Raw genomic sequence first — 16,608 nt, forward strand, 5'->3', positions numbered from 1 at the left:
TCCTGCCTGGCACGCGGCTAGTCTTCCATACATGTGGCTGGTATTCCGCCATCATCATCATCATAAGAAATGGCTGAGCTTCCTTTTCTGTGACTGAATTTCTCTGCCACAGAGAGTGCCTGGGACAGAGCCTGGGGAAATGACCTTTTGATACCACATTACCCCATTATTCTAATAGGCTCAGTACATCTGTAAATATGGATTTATTCACAAAGGTCTCAGGAAACACTCCTCTCAACTGAAAGAGTTTACTTATGTTTTAACTAATCAGGATTACTGAGGCCTTGATCACACTGGCAACCCATTCCTATTTCCCTGAGATGAAGCTGGTGTCCTCCTCAGTCCCAAGCTCAGGCCTTAAGGAGGTCTGACATCCTTTTTATTGGGGACAAGTAAGGGCTGGAGGGGGCTGAGGTTTAGTGTAAGGCAGGAAATTAATATACAAAAAATATAAAGAAGCATAAAGAAAAAAATGCACACATACAACTCCATCTCCCAGAGGCCACTAAATCTGACATTTTGGCATACTTCCGCTCAGGTTTTTATTTTGGTTTGGATTTTTTGCCATATTTCCTTCCATAGCATGAAGATTTTTACATTTTTTACTTCAATTTAGCATATAAATATTTTCCCTTGTCCCTAAAAAATTATGTTAAAGATTACATATCATTCCATTTTATGGGTATGTCGTATAATTATCCCCTATTCTGGAGTTGTAGGTTGCTTCCAGTTTTTCATGACTATAAATAATGCTCTGAGAACTCTTGTGCATAATCTACCTGTTTTGAATAACAGCATTCCTTGGCTTATTGAGAAGCTGTATGTTCTGTTTAGACCATCTGGGCTGCGTCTGGAACACAGGCATCATCCCAGAGGGTGGCTTCCTTCCTCACTGTCCATGCACTGGAAAGACATGCTTTGGTGTCCTTCCAAACTGCAAAGTTACTTCATGTTAAGCGAGAGGCTTCTTGTGACCCTGTTCTTACAAGAGCATCTTTCTCAGTGATCCATTGCCTTTGGCTCATTTAATTCTGAGAGGCCATCCCTCCTTTTAGGACTAGCCTTCTAGATGCTGACTTAGTGACTGAGGTGGGAGGGACAACTCCACCCAAAGGGGGCCTTTTTACCTCTTAAGACGTAGTCACTTGCTTTTCCAATCCTCAACAAGGGCGAAGGTTTAAGCAGAATCTCAGAAAGAGCTACGTCTGTCTGATAACGCTTTTTACCTGACTGTCAACAATGGCAAAGTTTGATAATACGTTGTGTCAGCATCACTGTGTCAAAATGGGCACTCAACATTCATTCCCGGTGGACACATGAATTAGCATCACCCCTCTGAGGGCGACTTGGCCATACCCATCAAAGTCACAAGTGCATCTATGTTTTGACCAGCGATTCTACTTTCAGGGATTTATTCCACAGACAGACTCGTGTATTCTCTGACACAATGTAAAAGAAAAGATGCTTCAGGACCCCATCTGAGTCCTGAAGCAGGTTTGGGTGGCACAAGGAGGAAATGTCCAACCAACATCTGAAATCCTTGGGGTCTAGCAGGAGCGCTATCTAAACAGATACCTTCTGGGGGAGCCGACGAAGAATTAGAAGGTGTCGGGCACCTGGGTGGCTCAGTTGGTTAAGCGACTGCCTTCGGCTCAGGTCATGATCCTGGAGTCCCAGGATCGAGTCCCGCATCGGGCTTCCTGCTCGGTGGGGAGTCTGCTTCTCCCTTTGACCCTCTCTCCTCTCATGCTTTCTCTCTCTTAAATAAATAAAAATCTTAAAAAAAAAAAATTAGAAGGCATCGACAGTTGTGTAAGGCAGAAAAGCAGTTCTTGAAGGTTCGAGGAAGCTGGAGAGAGGAAGGTGATGCCAGACAAAGGGAAGCGTGTGGAGAAAGAAAAGCATGTGTGAGGTGGGAGGCCTGACAGAGGCCGCGGGGACTACCTGCAGACAGAGAGCAAAGCAAAACCGTACGGCCAGAGAGGTGGGGTAGCAGTCAGCAACAGGGGATCCCGATGCCTTTGATGAGGTCTGGATTTACCCTGTAAGCCCATGGTCACTAAAGGGAAACATGAAAGCCATTTATATACATTTCAGCCTAAAAAAAGAAACTTGGTTGTATTAATAGTTTATACAGATATATATGACATAATTTATAAATAAGTATTTATACATATCCACATTTTCAGGGCACAGGCTCCATTTTACTGCTAGAGGTATACAATCAAAGAAGTGTAGAGACAAATGATGTCAGTGACGGGACACTGGAACTTTCTTAGCAGGAAATGACATGATCACATTGGTTGATAGGTAGGATGCCAGGAGCTTGGGACTCTGCCTCCTTAATGCCCAGAGCAAATGAATCTGGAAGAAGAAAGGGATCAGAAGGAGCCAGGATCCAGCTCAGCCCTCCTGGGAGGAGAGCAGCTACCCTAAGATCAGTGACCAAATCCCACGGCTACACGGAGAAAGGTCGTGAAACTGGTTGCCTATCTTTACAGGTAGCAGGATGAAACAGAAATAAGGCAGTTAACTCCAGCCTCTTGCAGAGAAATCCATTCACTTGCTTCAATGCACCTGCTTCCAATGCAGTCCATGTCACCCAAGATGCTCCCCTTTAGACCCTAGGGGGTGGGAATCTCTGGCCAAATCCCCTATTAAGTGCTAAAACTGGTTCCTCTCAGGGGCTTCAGAATATCAACTTGGTCAGTTCTGTTCAGGAGTTTTGAGGCATATGTAATCTTATTTTTCCTGTGAAAGAGTGTGCTTAATTTTATTTCCTTCAGATTCTTTAAGTGGGCTTAATATTTTAATCCTCTTCCCATCCCTTTATGACTTTCCAGAAGCCTCTCAGGGGTTCAAGAGGGGTAAAAGGCTTCAGAGGAGACAAAAGGGAGAGAAGCACAGAAAGAACCAGTCATCAGTGGGACATCCACTCCTACCCCCACTTCGGTGTCAAGGAGACCATCAAGGTGTTCAGAGAACAACCAGGGAGGTTGATGTGTGGTAATATGCCTGGAAGGATAGAGCTAGACTGAGGAGGACAGTGAAGAGACTTTTGGAAGCAGAGCACACGTGCCCATTTCTATATTCAAGCCTGTGGATGGCATGTACATGGAGCAGAGTCCCAGAATGTTCACCATAAAGGAACACTATACATCCCCCCCCCAATTAAAAACCAAGACATGGTCAGGGATTTTGGACACATATGGGGAAGACTCTTTCTTAAAAAGTAGAGTGGGAGTGGGGAAACCAATAAAAGCAAAAACAATCCCTTAATCCAAGAACTCAAGGAAGGCACAGGACAATTTTTAATAACATTCTTCACTATTTGCAGCCTTCTCAGTAAAGAAATGAAAACAGCAGGTGAAAATACCTCGCTTTTTACATTAAACCATTTTAGACCATACAGCAGTTATGCCCATAAGAAATCATTGTCTGCTAGTCCTGCCTAAGTAGTTAGAATAATATGGTGCAGGGGATGTACTGAAAAATGATCAGTAAAAGGTCTGAAGAGTTCAGGCAATTCAGCCAACTTCTAATTTGTCTAAATCCAATGGTTTCTAGATAAAAGATGTGAAAAGAGAGTTTAACGGTGGTGGTACGTGAGCAGATTTTTGTGTTGATCTTGGCATTCAAAGTCACATCACTGTCAGAATCACATTGATTTATTTTATATTTAATCCTTTTGTGGCCACCATGCAAAAGGACTTCCTTACATGTTCAAATTTGCTACTTGGGAAAGGTAATGCAGATAATACATACTCTTTCAAATATTCAAAATACAATACTAAATGCTTTCAATAAACGATAAGGGAGCTCAGACAATTCTCCCGTAAGACAGTGTCTGCTTAGGAAAATGAGGGTGATCTGGAACTCCGGCAGAACCCTGGCTGTGATTTAATGAAAATAAACACACACCTGTGTCCAGGCATCTTAAGAAACAAGCTCTTCCTTTCAGGTGGGCTGTCTGTCCTCTCACTCACGTTCCTAAAAGGACACTTCTCAGAGCCACTTCTTGCCAGCACTGAACCAGGAGAAAGCCACAGTTTCAGCTTCGAGTCTTTAGAAGCCACCCTACTAGGTTTGTTTTACTTTTTTCCCCCCCACTATAACCCAGTTGCACAGTCAAATAGTTGTATAATTTTGTACAACTTTCACTTAAAGACTTTCTTTTGGGCAAAGATTAAACCACAAAGGAAAACCCAAACCCAAATGTTCTGAATTTTTCTAAGTTGAAAATTTCGATATATTCAAATACCAGCATTCCCAGTCAGAAACCTAAACCCTTTAATGAAAGCTGAGAGAAAAAAACCTGATGCTTCAAAATCGGAACTGTTTGCGCCTCAAGTCAAAAAGAAAGACCATGTCGACTGTATTTTGTATCATTATGAGCTCATAAAACTACACAGACTCATCCCTACTATAGTATGAAATGTTTAGAATAGAAAACGACCGGGTAGTTGTTTCCACCTCTGTAGTTATGCAAGGAATATATACAGCCCTGATTTTTATCTTACAGTATTTATCATATAGTTGAGAAACAAATAGTAGATATTGTTGTTGACCATGAGCCAAGACAGCTTATCTATGATTATGGGCCACGGTGCAAAATTTTGCAGGAAATAAAACTCTAGTGGTTATAATTCCTTTCACACGAACACTAACTATTTCTCTTTATGCTCCAGTGGTAACTTCAGGCCCGATACAAGCCTGGGTTGTTAGATCTTTTTAAAAACCTTCGCAGAGATTAGAAGGCTGAAGAAAAATACCACTGGGGGGTTAAAAACAGCTTTCTGAAATTGTTCTAAATGGACAAATAATGCTTTGCTTTCTTTGACAGCTCTTCAATAACTGAATACATCTGGAGAGAGAGTCCACTGCCAAGAGATTTCTATTTGGTTCGCTGTGAGGTTTTCCTTTCCAGAACGCTTTCCAACACTCAAACTAGTCTTACTTAAGTGCATTTAGAAGAAGATCATTCTTATTTTAATTTCTTCCATCACGTTCCACCCACGTTCGGTAACATGAACTGTGGATTTAAACGGGATAGCCTTAATATTAAGGCTACTGCACACATCCGAACTTTCGCTGCACGCAGGGGGAGATATGGCTGATTACCTTTAAGTTACCTCCAACAGGATACAGCACTCCTTCAAATGCACTGATCTTTCGTGGACACAGTTAGTCACTATTACCCAAACTGTTTAATAGTAACTATTAATGTTTCAAAGAAAAGCATGAGGATGGTAGAGCTCTTTCAGGAGTAGCAAGTTAGCTGTTCACTAAGCAGACTCACGGAGTGGGGTTGTTCTGGGAAATTTGTCTCAATGTCTGGGTCTGGTCTTTAGCTCTGGCGGAGACCTTGCCTGGACTCACCTTTACCAGGCTGACAGAGACTGATGTATGAAAACAAAACCCCAAAGTCTTAATTTGCAATGAAAAATACATCTCTCTATAAGATGGCAATACTCTCACTGGATAACTGGTACCTTCTCTCCCCTGAAAGCTAGGCCAACCCAAGAAGCCAACTTATAATCACAAATTTATTTGGTGAGCCATAGAGAAAAATGAGAGTGAACCATAGGATTCAAATGTATAACAGCATTACAACGCATACACCTCCACAACCAAAACTGTCTTATGAAAGGGACCACCATCTCTTCCACCCTATGTGTTGTGATTTTACTTAAAGTGGGGAATAATACTGATGGGAGAAAAGAACATTAGGAATCCAGTGTGATACAGCACCCTGTCTAGTTTCAACAATTAAAAAAATCCTTAAACACAGCACAAATACTTTAAAACCAATAGCCCTCTACTTGCCAGGGAAAGCTTCTACTTTCAGTACTCCTAAAAATATATCATGATGAAAAAAATCCACATAGAGCATAATCCATTGCAAAGCGGGGCATAAAAAATGGGAAGGCGGGTGGTTAATCAATTTTGCACAAGTGCTGTCATGTAACTTTCAGTTAGGATTCTTGAAACTCTTAACTAGGTGGCAAGCGAAATGAATGACTGCAAGATGAGTCCTAATCTCCACTCCCCCAAATGTGCAAGATTTTAGATGGAAACTGGTATGCATCATACCAGCCTGATTCGATGAACAGGGAATGTAACACCTAGGCATCTACTTGTCATGTGCCCAACTGAGACACCACACTTCCTACTCTTCTCCATCATTTCCTCTGGGAAGATGAAGTTATTTACGTGGAGAAGCAGTCCACACAAGCAGGTATGGTAGACCATTCCAGAGCAACCCAGATCCTCCCCCAGTCCTCCAAGGACACATTCTTTAAGAGCTCTTCCCTCCTTGGGGGGAAACAGTCTCTGTATATTGTAACCAAATATATTTTATTCCCAAGAGCATACCATATTGCTAATATTCCACATTTTAATCCTACCTTCTGGCAGTCCTCAACCCTCCTGGCATGGAAGCATTTCTGGTGGCAGGAACCCCGGGCAACCTGGGGCTTCATGCACTCTCCATCTATCACACACACCCCGCTGAGACTCGCTATTCATTTTCAGGGGTGGTTTTACACACATCTACCCAAGGAATGGAGAAGAGGTCTCCTAACCACAATCTTAAAATCTATTTCACCACCAAGTGTCTGTCTGTTCAAGCCTTAGATGTAAGCCTGAGGGATAAGAGCCCACAAAAAAGAACAAAAAAACCAAACTAGCCCATCAATATCCTTGCTGTCATGGTAGGAAGCTCGATTTAGTCATGGGTTTAATAACAAATCGCAAGCTGAGCAACCTGGACTAACTAAAGGCCTTTACACTTGTAGTCACTCTCTGAGTGAAAACATCTGTACCGACCCTTCCACCCAGCACTTGTTCCCTGCATCCAAGGACTTGGAACAAAATGGAAAAGCAATGAAAGTGCTAAGACTGGAGAAACGTTAGTGGCACAGCACACACATCTGTCTAATGACCAATAACCAACAGGAGTAACCTAAGTAACGTGCTCTCCTCTCCTCTCCTCCTTCCCTGATGGCTGGTGCAGTCCCATGTCACCTTCCTTGCAAAATCTATACGCATAAAGCACTGTCTGCAATGTCCAGTTTCATTTAAGATTTTATTTATTTATTTGCGAGAGAGAGAGAGCACACACACGCTCAACAGCACAAGCTGGGGGAGGGGCAGAGGGAAAGGAACAAGCAGATCCCCCGCTGAGCCAGGAACTGGATGCAGGACTCGATCCTAGAACCCTGGGATCATGACCTGAGCTGAAGGCAGATACTTAACCGACTGAGCCACCCAGGCATCCCTTCCAGTTTCATTTTAACTGGAGAGAGAACTTTAAAAGCAATTGGACACAGAATCCTTCCAGCTTCTAATGACTGCCCCCTTCCAATCTTAGGGTTGTTATGACATCCAGACCTTTCTTCAACAGCTGGCCTTAACTGAATCTTTCCAAAACCTTCATTTAGTCTCACAAAAGGATGACTTTCTCTCTGCACTGTTAGGGTTTATGGAATATTGAATTCAGATCGGCTTATGACAAACAAGAGCCAGCGATGCCAGTTTGAGAACAAAGTCTCCACACGAGCCCCCGGCACCCAGGGCCACGCACCAGCTAGCCATGGCCACCAGCCCCACGTTCCATATGTGGGCACCGGTGAACCAGGAAGCTTGTGCTGCTCATGACACCTCGCTCCACCACCAGGTAAGCAGACGACAGCCTGATTCCTAAGAGAAAATGCCTCTTTCTTTCAAGAGATCTTACCAGATCACCTTGCTGCTCCCGACTCTTCTGCAGGGACAGCAGTTAATTGGTCTTGTGCATCTAAACGGCTTCCCTGCGCTCACAGACCCAGCCAGCCTCATCCCCGTCCCTCCACCTCCCTCCTCAGATCCTCTAACTGTCCGTGGTATGGCTGTGCCTTCGCTCCAGCCCTCCTCCTGACCTTTCTTCTCAGCTCTGTCCACCCAAACCCCACCACCTGTCCAGGCCTGGCCCAGTTCTGTCTTCTTTGCCCCCTTTCCAGACCTGACGCCATGTACCTCAGACACTTCTGATCTATGGCAGGGTTCTACCCAGTTTACTCCTGTTAGTCATGGACCATTAGACAGACATGTTACGTGCTGTGCCTCTAACTTTCCTCCAGTCTGCTTATGTTCTGCTGGAACTCAGGGTTTCCAAAAGCTTGCTGTGTTCTGTGGCAGCAGAACTAAGCTTTAAGACTGGGTAACTACCCAGAATGCGTATCCCATTTCTTCTCGTCTCCAAATGACATGCTCATCTTCCCTCCTGGCAAGGCTGGGCTCCCACCTCCGGTGGAATGCTGGGGGCAGATGCAGAGTGTGAGCACTGTAGGTAAATGCTGTTTTTACTCTGACCCAGGTGAAGATGAGTCATAAACAGTGCAGAGACATTGCTCTGACAACCCCATCCCTCTATCTTCTCGTGTTCAGTTTTAAACAATTATGACTGCAGACTCCTGCTCGTAAACGACATTTCTGTCTTCAACCTCATCCAGATGAAGCATATCTACATCACATCCCACTTGTAAATACTCTAAGGACGCCCAGGATTAGGAAATGTATAATGAACTGTTCAGTAAAAGAATCATTTCCCACTCTAGCTAGTTATTCTCTACTTTATCTGTTGGGGAAGTTTGGATTCTTCTATTTTATGTTCTATTAATAACTCGGACAAGTCAACTGGACTCAACACATCTTCTCCCTGCTTCTCCTATAACCCACTAATTTCATGCACAGTTGGATTTGTTGAAGCAGGCTCAGTGAGTAATTAAAAATAAGTCTCAAATGGCTGCCTCTGGTGGGAGTGACAGCTTCCTACTACTCTGGGTTTTTTTGGTCAGGAGGACACTGCCATACGCGCTGGTTTTTCACCACTAAAATGTGGCAACAATGTATCTGAAACGATTAACCACCTCTCTCTTCCCTCAAGTACCCATCAAAACTCAACATAAGCTCTAAATTTCAGATGAGGCAGTCCCTCAAAACAAAAAATTAACTGAGATCAAATCACTAAGGAAGTGGTGTAGTATGGTGGCCCAAAACTCTGGAACCAGAATACCTGGGTTTAAATCCCAGCTCTGCCCCTTGCCAGCTGAGTTCCGGGGGCAAGACCTTCCTGGAGTCACAGGGTGTTAGGGGAAGAGCAAGTCAGGTCACACACACAGCTTAGAACAGGGCCTGCCAGGTGCTCAGTGCTCACAAGCTCTTAGCTCCTATTCTTATTTCGATGAGGAGAGCAAGGATTACCTAATTGGCCATTCTCTCTCAGTAAGGAAACTAGCCTCAGAATAGCCTTGACAGGGATATAACTATGTACCCATTGCTTCAATTTACCAGTACTTTGGTATCCTTTAAGGAAAAAAAAAAATCTTTTTTAAAAATAAATTTTAAATTATTGGTTTTCATCAGAAACTGGGCTCTTCTGAACAGGAGTAGGCAAGGTACCCTGAAGTTTAATCATCTAAATACAGGATACCCCTAAGAACTGCGGGAGCTACCTGCTCTTTCCGTACTCCACCCCTCTCCTGGAACAGGCTTAGCCTAAGCTCGGGGCTTCTAGTCCTGCAGCAGGATAGGAGCCTGTCTGCCTCCACTTGGTTGAGGTCATATCCCTCCTTCATCGGCTTCCTTGATTTCCTCACCGATTTTTGCTCCAAGCCCTACCTCGCCCTGGGGATTTGGCAAGCTGGGGTTCAAACAGCTCAGGCCCTGGCAAGCATCTCCACCCCAGGTTGTAGCATCTAGCAAAGCAGGTATCCCCAGGGCACCGACAGACTTGGCTTCTGACTATCAGGGCGGAGATCGGAAACCACACGTCCATCACTGAGCTGCTCCTTGGGACAGACACATCATCTCAGAAAATCTTCTAAACAACCCTGTAAGGAGGGCACATTTCACAGAGAACCTGTGGCTCAGAGGTTCAGTAATTCACCCTTGGTCATAACATAAGTAAGGAGCACTGGGCAAACCACTGCAGCAGTGAGTCCCCATGACCGGGAGATTCTGCTAGGGTTACAGGAGAAAGGAAGCCCTTAAGCGTGGCGACGCGGGAAGAAGACGGAGAAGCTGGATGCAGAGTACAGAGCAATATGAAAAACCAAGTGCCATGTATTGTTTTTAACAGATAACCACTTCTGAGTTTAAAATATGTATACTAACTCAAACTAGTACCTAAGAGTTTATCAACAGGAATCCTGACCAACCACCCATAATGAACAGGAAAGGACTGCAGGGAGACCTCTGTTGACTGGGAGTCCCCATTATCCTGTGGAGATTCCATCTGGCTCCAGCAGTGATATCCATGATCTGGATTATGGTGACTGGCACAGCCCATTCCCCTGGACCCCCATGATTTCTGTCCTGGGCACATGACCTGAGCAGATCCAGTAAGAATGCACGGCACAGCTTCTTCTGGAGATGCTGGGAACAGTGGTACATACTGTACTATGATCCACCAGAAGCCATTTTTAGGATCACAAGGGGAGACCCTTAGAATAAGGCTGACACCATGGAAAGCAAAGCAGATGGAGAAAAGAAATGAGGACATTTAGTGGCGCTGCTAAGCCAGATCAGTATTTGTCTGCCCCAGCACTGTGCTTTTTGGCTTTTTTAGGTTCATAAACCAAACTTCATGAAACTTCCCGCCTTGAGTTGTGTTTCTTTCTACTTGCAACCTCAAGAGTTCTGGGTGCAGGAGGCATTTAAGAAAAGCATTTTCTTTATTGCATAGAATAGCACTGCAAATGGCTGAACACTGTCTAGAGCTTTAATTTGTTTGGTCAATATTTTCCTCCACAGATATAAACAATAAGCTTCAGTCTTTTCCAGACTGAATTATTTTACTACAGATTCTCTGATATTTTTACAGTGACACAAGACCGTTTCTTTGGGAGCCATGGACTGGGCAAACGGAAATGAAACAGAAAGAGCAGAAGAGCTTCTATGTAATAGTGCAGGGGAGAGAGATAATCAGATTCCACAGATTAGCACAAAAACTTCTTTCAGTCATTATTAATAAGATCACCCTAATAATAAGACAAAAGCAGTATACCAATCAAAAGCTTTTCAGCTAATTCCTTCTGGCACAAATGTAAATGCCACCCACAGGCAGTCTTTTATCAACCTTCCCCACCATCACCCATTGGGAAGCACTCATTAGGAAGAAGCGTGTCGACGTGTAGAGCCTCTGCAGCATGCTTCCACACGCATGACCTCACCGGAACGTAACGACATTCCTCAGGGCCCGGGAAGCATTATCAGCTCTGTACTGCAAATGAAGGAACTGAGGTCTGTGAAAGTTGAGTACTTTGCTCAAGTTCATAGGAATAAAAAGTTGGGGGAGCCAGGAGATGGAAGATCCAGGTTTTCTAACTCAAATCCAAAGGACCCTTCTACCGTATTTATTGCCCTGTCCCTCCCAGTGTCGGAAGTATCTTCTGCCTGTCGAAGTGAGTGGGCAGACACCAAAGAAATCTGCTTCATACATCGTGTAAGAGAAAAAGATTAAGAAACAATCTAAAAAAATGGAACGGCCAACATCTACCTATTTAAAATTAGCTCTAGAAACACTCCTTCAGCACACTCCCAGCACCAGCAGCTACCTCTTAGCCCCTTGGGCACAAGGCTTGGGCTGGAAATTACTTGGAATACCCCACAGTCAAAACTCAAATACATGCTCCTATATGCTGATAACAGTGCTGGTTTTATACTCTTAAAAAAAACACAATTAAGATTTAAAAACTCAAGTATAATTATCTAGAAAAACTAAAAACTTGTACTAGCATTTGGAGGCATTTGTATTTTAAGCTCAACTTTTTAGAGACCTAACCAAGCATCGATCTGGTGTCTTCCTTTCTAGGACATGAGAAACAATATTTAGTTTACTTGGAAATTTCCTCAGTTTCTGTGATGCCCAATGGTTCCCTTTTATTCTTTTTAAGCCAGAGAGTTTTTATACTTCTCAATGCTGGCTGGATTCCAGGAGAGATAGGGCTACATTCCTCCACAGAAGGACAGATTCTGATATGGGGGCTGCTTGCGCAAAGTTTTTGTATGATATATACGTAAATGGTTTTCCAGTCTTATCGCATGGAAGTGATGATTCAAATATAAAGTCTTCATATGCAAGACAGAGCTCACCAACCTGAAATAACCAGCGTCATTAACAGATGCATAAATGTAGCCTTTCTAACACAAATCAAGTCCCCGGGGACTCACAGCCCAGGCTTGCAGAGGGTCCTGAGCATTCCGGCTGCTCCTCTGGGATTTGACTCATCTGTTCCCTTCTCCTGGTCCCCTTCACAAGTCTCTTCAAAGTTCATCTGAGGAACAGGTCAGCTGGGAGCAAAGAATTTCAGCTCATTTGCCTGGGTCTGGGTCTGGGTCTGGGTCTGGGTAGGAAGAACAGTTTGGAATCACTGTGCAATCTTACAGTGTTTATGGTAAGAAAAAGGGACCAGAATCTATTAAGGGATGTTCCAAGCAAGATGATCAATGCCCCCCCCGCCCCGCCCCCACTCAACATCCCCAGTGCAGAGCTGAGCACAGAGCTCGAGCACATACAACAGCTTTCACTTCGTCATCAACCACACCATGAGATGAACTGCATGTCACCATCTGACACTTCTCCCCGCAGCCCCCAGCTGCTCTCCTTACAGCTCCGAAACCTGGCTCCTGGGGGACGTCTGTCCATTCTTAGCATCGCATTCCTTCCGTAGCTCCCCACTCCTGGGGTCTGGGGTTGAGGGCCACTCATGCCTTTAAAACTCTCTCCCTTGCTCCACCCGCGCCTCCCCGCCCCACCCCATATAGCTTCTCAGCCTCCTGGTCACGGTCTTCCTGCTCTCTGGGGATCCATCTTAACACTCAAGGTCTCATCATCAGCCTTCCTACCAGAATCACTAGCCCAGTTTTCAAATCTGCCTCCTGGATATCCAAAGCCCCTTCTCCCAGGGAATTCCTCTTCCCAGACCTAGAGCTCCTGATTTTCCTGTGTGTTCCTGATCCTAAACACGGCAATACAAATGAACTCACCTAGATGTTACAGCTCTGTTAGTCTGGCTTCAATAAGACTAAGGTTTCTCTTTACAGATCCTTTTGAGGAATGGTTTAACGGCAATAAGGTTTTTCTACAGCCCCTCCCCCCCTTTTAATGAGAAATAGAGCTCTAGAAAAATGGAAAATATCCTCTGACCTTGGATTTTAGAATTTGTTTCTGTGATCAAAGAGGAGACAGGATCATCCCCTTGCAAGCCACTTACTGGCTGGTAAATACTGCCAGCGTCAGCATTGCTCGAGGAATCAGGAGATCGGGGATGGCATCTCTTAAACCTTAAATAATGGACTTACAAAAACTTCAGTGAATAAAACATTTGGTGGTTAGCTACTACAGCTATTAACCTTACTTTTGTTTATAATCTGTTGGAATAGTTCACTAAAATTAATAAAATGCAACAGTGCATTTACAGAATGTTCAAGACACACACACACACACAAATATTACTCAGCCATGAAAAAGAACGAAATCTTGCCATTTGCAACATGGATGGACCTCAAGGGTATTATGCTAAATGAAGTCAGTCAGACAGAGGGAAAGACAAATACCATATGATTTCTTATATGTGGAATCTAAAACAAACAAGCAAACAAAAAACCCAAACAAAAACAAGCTCATATATACTGAGAGGAGATTGGTAGTTGCCAGAGGCAGCAGGGGTAGGATGGAGAAATGGGTGAAGGGGGTCAAAAGGTAAAAAGAAAAACAATTTTAAAGAATAAACTTATATGAAAAAAAAAAAAGCTGCTGCAAGAAATCTATTTGCCTAATGGAAAGGTTTTTTGTTGCTAAAAAATAAATAAAAAATCATGATCCTAAAGTAGTTATCAGGATGTTCAAACAGAAGGGAAACAAAACAAAGGCCAAAGGAGATTATTAAATTTTAAAAGCAATCAAACATTTATAAGATGTGTACTTCTATATAGCAATAATGTTGAGATTTGTAAACTTGTTTGATTCATAGCCTGAACGTGTACAATAACTGTATCTTTTGTTTCCATCAGGGTGGAGTAAAACTATGTAGAGATATATATATATTGCTTTTTTCCCTCTAATATAGATTAAAAAGTAAAGGAGAAAATAGGAATAAATTCCGAAGATTGGTAATAAAGTTTAGGTTCATTTTTATCTTCTACTAGACTCAAGTTTCTGACTTGTTTAAGCTTTTATTATTTACTTTGACTCATAATACACAGAAATTCTTTTAATCTTTGCAATCGCCCTTAGATTCTTACTCAAGAATTGGGAACTTAATAGAGCATCTGGTGTCAGAGGTCCTTCTGAGTGGTCTTTCTGAGTGACCACTGTGAAATCCTTACTGTATACCTGAGTCAACAATGCAAAATTCTGAGAGAGGAGGGAGCAATAATGAAAAGGATGTTATTCAGAGCATGGTACCCTCAAAAACAGAGCTGTGAGAGAGGGAAGCCTACAGCCACAAACCAGGATTCAAGGCCACCATCTGGGGGGCATCTGTCACCCCAGGTTGACTGGGGTCATTGGTGTTTTCTCAATGTTTCTCCTGAGGCAAGGCTGGGCTGAGGAAGGCCCAGACAGACGGGCAAAGAGACACATACATGCACACATGAAAATAAAGAAGTAAAAGGAGGACCAAATAGGGCAATTTTATCAGTAAAATGTATTTGCTTTCCACGTGCAAGAGGGCAATTTTTTTTTTTTTTTAAGATTTATTTATTTGAGAGAGCGAGAGCAAGCGAGCAGGGAGAGGGGCAGGGGGAGAGAGAGAATCTCAAGCAGACTCCCTGCTAATGCGGGACTCCATCTCACGACTTTGAGATCATGACCTGAGCTGAAACCAAGAGCCCGAAGCTCAACTGACTGAGCCACCCGGGCGCCCCGAGGGCAAAGCTTCTGACTGAGCGCCTGAAGATCAGCAGTCACCAGCGCTGGGGGGTGGCTGTGGAGTTTGCAAGAGTGCAAAGCCACCTGCAGAAACATTTTCTGTGGACTAAAAAAACTTGTGCTTTATAATCAACGTGGGCCTGTGCTGTGGTGGTGTCTAGGCAGAATTGGGGAAATCCTGCACATTCTCTGCCATTATTTTCAGCTCTGTAGAAAAAGGGTTTCAGGTACTGAAATGCGATTGAACGTATACTCTGAGAACACGCAAACGACCAAGATATTTTCCCTGCCCAATGATACTGTGTATGCAATGGTTGGTGGGGGGGGGGGGGACTGCAAACCGTTTTGATGGGAAATAGGCTCTCAAATTCAAGGATTTAGGGATCACTGTCCAGCGATAGATGTTCTAAACTTGGTGGAGACTGACCGAACCACATCTACTCTCCCACTCACTTGAGCTCAGGTCGTGGTTTTGTCTGAAGAGACCACGGTATCTTCCCCAAGGACAAGCTCAAACCGACTGCTCTGAGGGTCTATGCCCAACACCCACAGGCAAAGTGGGAAATTCATGCTGGAAATAAAACCTTTCCCTTTCCCTACACACCTGCCACTTATCAGGAAGCAAAAGTGGACTGGGGCATGCTGTCACACCCCAGAACTGAGGATGAGCCCCCCTACTCCCACACCTGAACAAAACTGGGGTTCTGTTAGCAAAAAGAGGAGCAGTGCAGACTTTTATTAGTTTTTTAAAAAGTTACACGCAACATGCTTAGCACAGTACATGTTGACTATTATCAAAAAATATCAATTTATTAATAAACTAATACATTTTCATCTTTTACTAGAACCCAAAGTTCCCTGATAAACTGTATTTCCCGCAGTGAGATTACTTGATGAAGCCGCTTTACAAAAAAATTTAGGTCTGTGGGTCAAGAAGTCACAGCAGAAATCAGTGGAGGATGAATTCTTAAGGAAGAAATGTAAGCAAATGAGCTTTTACCTGTAGCTTCATACTAGAACCTGAAACTTTTCTGGTATGAACTACGGTTCATATCACCGGATCCTTTTGGCGGTTTCAACTGAACAGAGTATCTTCAAAGTATCCTTAGTGTCAATGCATTGAAGGCCTTTGGAAAAGGGGGAGGAAAAACCCTCTTTCAAGACTGTTACGGCTCACTTATCATGGTTTTGAATCAACTTCTACTTAAAGGACAACATGCTCTTTGTAGCAGGCGTACTATATAAAGAGTCCAATTAAACATCACTGAAGCACTCACTTTGGAATTGACACTGAGTCTGATGCACATGAGTGTGACCTGATGGTGAATGCTTCGGAGCTCCGGAAACTAAGTGCTCGCCCGGATCTCGCGTATGCAAACAACACATTCCGTGCGGGGGAAATGCTAACAGTTCTGGAGTCCTAAAACGGGTATCTCTCCCCACACCAGCTGAATTTCGCCTTGTTCTGATTGAGGCCTGGAACAGCTGAGGAGGAAAGTCGCTATTTTGCAGGCTCTTTCCCAATAGGTATAAAAATTAGTAATATTTGTGATGTAATGTCAGACTACAGAATGAATGCCAACTAATAAAGGAAAGAGCAATTAGCAAAGTCATTAATGATGGTTCTGCTTCTGTTCTCATGGCGCATGGTCTGTTTGGACATTTTTGGCCTTTATTATACTTGTTAATGCCCG

At 43.6% G+C, this 16,608-nt stretch overlaps 1 protein-coding gene across 2 annotated transcripts in view; it reads right to left on the reverse strand.

The window, feature by feature from the left end:
- FAM171A1 (family with sequence similarity 171 member A1) overlaps positions 1-16,608 on the reverse strand; it is a 124,599-nt gene that overhangs the window by 82,520 nt on the left and 25,471 nt on the right. The window contains exon 1 of one of the 2 annotated variants that reach the window (XM_036097038.2): positions 12,214-12,232. The exons of the other annotated variant lie outside the window; for it this stretch is intronic. The gene's annotated coding sequence lies outside the window, so the exon portion shown is untranslated. Of the gene's footprint in view, positions 1-12,213; positions 12,233-16,608 lie in introns of those variants that run through there. 2 annotated transcript variants of the gene reach the window in all.

This window comes from Halichoerus grypus, chromosome 6, assembly GCF_964656455.1.
Source record: "Halichoerus grypus chromosome 6, mHalGry1.hap1.1, whole genome shotgun sequence".
NCBI classification, from domain to species: Eukaryota; Metazoa; Chordata; class Mammalia; order Carnivora; family Phocidae; genus Halichoerus; species Halichoerus grypus.